This window comes from Pinus tabuliformis, chromosome 3_2 (genome assembly GCF_031772625.1).
Source record: "Pinus tabuliformis cultivar Carrire ecotype Pingquan chromosome 3_2, CPIR1, whole genome shotgun sequence".
Taxonomy (NCBI): Eukaryota; Viridiplantae; Streptophyta; class Pinopsida; order Pinales; family Pinaceae; genus Pinus; species Pinus tabuliformis.
In genome coordinates, this window is record NC_142302.1 from 260,540,560 (window position 1) to 260,545,522 (window position 4,963).

The window sequence follows — 4,963 nt, forward strand, 5'->3', positions numbered from 1 at the left end:
CTTCCTTTGGAGCTAAAATATCCCCATCTGCATGGAACTAAAGCTCCCTCTCAAGGGAACATATCATGGCCTTCTATTCATCGAACTTCAAATCTCTACAAACCATTGTCATCCTGTGACATGGCAAGTAAACCCGATAGTTGTGAGGTGTACTAGTGTACCCGACAAATATGCTAAAATTAGTTGTTGGTTCTATATTTTTCCTTGCATAATTGGTAACATGGAAGTAAATTGATGAACCAAAGATCCTGAAGTGTAGTACATCTATTTTCTTCCCTGAAAAATCTTCTTTTGGTGTAGTCATCCTGAGAATTCAATGACGACTTTTGTTTTGCACATATACAACTTTGTTGCATGTTTCAGCCCACAAGTGCAATAGTAGGCCCTGATCATGTAAAATTTCCCATGTAGCTCCCACAATACTTTTGTTCTTCCTTTCAACCCCCCCCCCCCCCCCCCAATTATGATGTGGGTTATGGGGTGTTATTAACGCCCATAGAATGCCTTATGATGCACAAAATTTCTTGAATTCATTCGACACATATTCTCCATCGTTATCGCTCCTAAGAGATTTAACTTTCCTGTCAGTGTCTTTCTCAACAAGTGCTTTAAATTCACAAAATTTAGTGAATGTATGATCTTTATTCTGAATGAAGAAAATTCAATATTTATGTGAGAAATCATCTACAATATTACATAAAAATTTTGCTTGGCTGTGGAGGCTATCGAGAACGGTCCACACACATCTAAGTGACCTCTTTCAAAGATTTCTTATGCTTGACTTATTTTATCATGAAAGGTATATTTTGTGTACTTCACCAATGTACACCCTTTTCATGTGTCTCTCTACTCTAGTGTACCCTTGGGATGCTTTGTATAAATTTGTTGCATGATCTTCAAAGCTCTATGGTCCAAGTCACCCAATCTTCTATCCCACAACTTACCGATGTCTCAGATCTGAACCTTCTATGATTTTGTGCTCAAAGCAATGCAATCTTCTACATCTAATTTGTAGAGGTTCTTCACTTGAACCCTGATTTGCTTCACTTTTCCTAGGGCCATGTGATGAAGGAAATCCTTTCCTTTACTAAATATCACATCGTAGCCACGGTCCTCCAACATGGAAACTGAAAAAAAAAATATTCTTCAAACCTGAAACACACATGATATATTTTAATGTGAGAGGAGAACCAAAAACCCTCTGAAAGGTAACAATACTGATGTCAGTCATGCTATACCTCCCATCATCTCCCATTTCGATTTGCATTTGGAGGTCCTTCTCCTCCAAGTCACTGAAGAATTATTTGTTTCCAGTCATATGGAATGAGGCTCCACTATGCAGATACCACACAATACCAATCACCAATGTCACCATGCATGCGATAAGGGTGAAATCCAGCTCGAATTGTGACGCAAGATCTTCACCTACTACTCCTCTTCAGGGCTTCTTGTCAGCCTTCTTGTGTCGACATTTTGTGGCATAGTGTCCCATTCGTGACAATGAAAACATTTAATCTTTGATATGTCCTTCCTCTTACTACCCTGACTGGAATATGATTTGGAATGGGATGACTTCCCTTTCCCTTTCTTCACCTTTCTAGCTAAGGCACAGTTCTCCTCATCATCATGCTTAGACGAGGATCCATCTTTGGTGTTCCGTCGAATATCTTCTTGCACCAATTTGGAACACAAATTCTCCCACTCTGGTAGCCTCTCCCTCACATTTAATGAGCCTTGGTAGCTATGCCAACCCTTTGAAAGGCCTAGAAGTGCTAGGTTGACCATATTGTGTTCAGAAACTATCACACCAACACTTCCAAGATCATCCTGACATTGGGTGAACTTGTTCAAGTACTTCGGTATTATGTCACCCTTCTCCATCTTAATTTTTCTGATCTTGTCCTTCATTGCCAACTTCCTGTGGTCATTGGTATTTTGAAACGGGTTTTTCAAGGCCTTCCACATTGCATATGGAGTTTCCTTACCGTGGAGGTTTGAGGCAATATGATCTCGAATTCCTTCTAGGATAAACCTTCTCACCTTTGCAACACATTTTCTCCACTTAGCCAGATCTTGAGTATCAATTGTTGGAGGCTCAAGAATATCTTTGTCTATGAATTTTGTAAGCCCATTTCCTTCCAACACTACATCCATCCTGTCCTTCCAAGAAATATAGTTTGAACTACCCTCAAGGGCATATTTTAGTCTCAATCTATAGAACGACATCCTGTTGGCTCTGAAGTATGATACTGCAAATTCAATTTCACCTCCAAAGGACAAACTCGTATTCTCCTCTTTTAGAGTTATTTTTTCTCTTATACCATGTAGAAAGTCCCTGTAGATTCAAACCGCTAATTGTAATTTACTAAAAGAATAGACTTGAATATACTCAACTCATCAAGAGAAAAATTTAAACAATCAAGAAATCATGAAGCATACAAGATAAAGAGTACAATCAACACATTACACAATGATTTCCTAGGGAAATCCACACCTAAAAACCCATGATATTTGTATATTGCATTAGTAAAAAAATATGAGAAGATAGCAATGCTTCGCTCAAGCCCATGCCAATACCTAACCAATTTCCTACTTGTCCAAGTCCCTATTTCCTTGCATTGTTTCCTTGGGAATTAACCCCTTATTAATTAGGGAAATTCCTCAAAGGAATTGTGCAATCTATCATAGGCCTTCCTCTAACTGCATGCACCACCTGTAAAATTTGTATTTTTATACAATGATAGTACATTGTCCCTAAACTCCAATCTCCATTGGGTAACTATCATATCTAACATGCATGAGTTATTTATGATTGAATCACCAGTTAACTAGTTGATCACTGTAGGCAACACCCCACTCCTAGACCTCCCACTATATACTCCAACAATAGGAACTAGTTTTATTGATCTTATAATTTATCATTACACTATTCAGATACTTGTTGAATAGTTGAGGCACTTCAAATTTTATTGATGGTTATGCCAAGTCCTAACGATCTTGGCAATGTTTATGAACAATATCAAGTTACCTCTTCTTTGCAAGTTTCTCCCCTTGATTCGATTCCCATGATTGAATCTATGATTGGCTAGAGGAATCTTATCAGGCAAGCTTTGTTGTTAATAATAAGTTTTGATATTTCTTGATGTTTTCCAATATTGAGAACCTAGACGAATGTACATTCATGAGCAACCTTAAAAGTTTGTATGATCATTGTTCTAATCAACAAGGTAAAGTTGTAGACTTGTTAAAACAAGTTTTTATGGCACACCTTTCTACTAGCAGGAAAAAACTTTAATTTCTTGTGAAAACTATTCTGGCTTACTATTTATTTCCCCACATTGTTTTATACTATTGCTAATCGTTCATATCTTTCTTCTTGCCTGTCAAGAACAAATTGAATGGATACATTGGAATTTTATTTCACATGATCTTGAACTTCTAGTTTTAGATATATTAGGATTTAAGTTTAGTTATGTTATTTGCTTAGTTGCATTTTATTTATGTTTTCATTTGCATTACAATTCTTTTCTTTCATTCCCTTGTCATTTGAGTTTTTTTCTCCATATATTCTTTACTAGTTTACATGTTGTTTTGTTTTATTATGTTTTGTCTTGTCTGTTGTGTCATGTTTTCTTGCACACCTTTTCTTTTGTTTTATTTTAATAAGACCATGTATGAAAGTCATCCTATTTGGCTTTGTGTTAATGTGGAAAAAATAGAAAAGGAAACTATGACAACTACCAACGCTTGGCTTATCTTTTGTCTACTTCTTTGTTCCGTCTTAAATATCTTTTAAGGTCAATGATGCATGTACAGAAAATACATATCATCCTAAACGAAAATTGAAGAAGATCTACGATGCTCGTATTTATAATACAATCTTCATTCCTTGAATTAGCCTTTTATATTGGTAGGTTTTAACATGTCAACTTAGTCGAGTAGAGAAGGGAAAGGAGTGAAAAACTTAAGTGAGTATATGGATTTAGAGGTATATATATAAGAGTATCTGCAAGACAAGGAACAACCTCTCCTTCTCATAAAATAAGTCAAGATCGCTCTTCCACCCTTGGAGATAAACACCTACGAAATGCCAATATGCATAAAGTAATAAAATAAATAAAAGGTGAAAGAAGAGAAAGGCTTCCTAAATAGAGAGGTGAAGCAAGAACTAGGGAAATTTTGAGGGCTAAAATGGGCCTCTTAAGGAAATTATAAAATAATAGTGGAAATAATAAAATAAGATTAGATTACATCATCAAATTTTAGAGGGTGAAAAGAAAAAGCTATTTTTCAACTCGTATTTTCAACTTATCTCCCTATGGGTTTACTGAAATTTAGAGCGACAACACTCATTGGATGCAGAATTTGATTCCTGATCTAGGTACTCATGTTCCATACTTTTGATGGATACTTCTACATGAAAAATAAGTAATACATGAAAATACGTGATTGCAATCACGTTTTACATGTATTTCTCATTTTTCATGTAGCAAGGTCCATCGAAAGTCTAGAACATGGGTACTCCTTGGATGAGGAATTAAATTTTTCATCCAATGAGTAATCCCACTCGAAATTTGAATAAAACATTAGGGAGATAAGTTGAAAATATGAGTTGAAAATTTAGTTTTATTATTTTATTATTTTTTAATATTTTTACTTTTTTACTCCAAAAATGGTGAATTATCCCCCATGGTTATCATCATCATCTTGAATACTATTGGTTCTTATTAAGTTTATTTTGCATGTACATTTTTCTTAGGAGGGCCATTTTAGACTTGAAAATTCCCCTAATGCAACTTTGTCGGGGTATTGAACAGGCTCTCTAGCAGCGAAGCAATGCTTTTGATTCCTTGAAGTGACTTCGCTGGGGTATTGAATAGGCATGCTGCCAGTGGAGAAACACCAAAGATGATAATTAAACTCTGAACATCTTAATCTCATAGAATTTACATACTCCTACTCC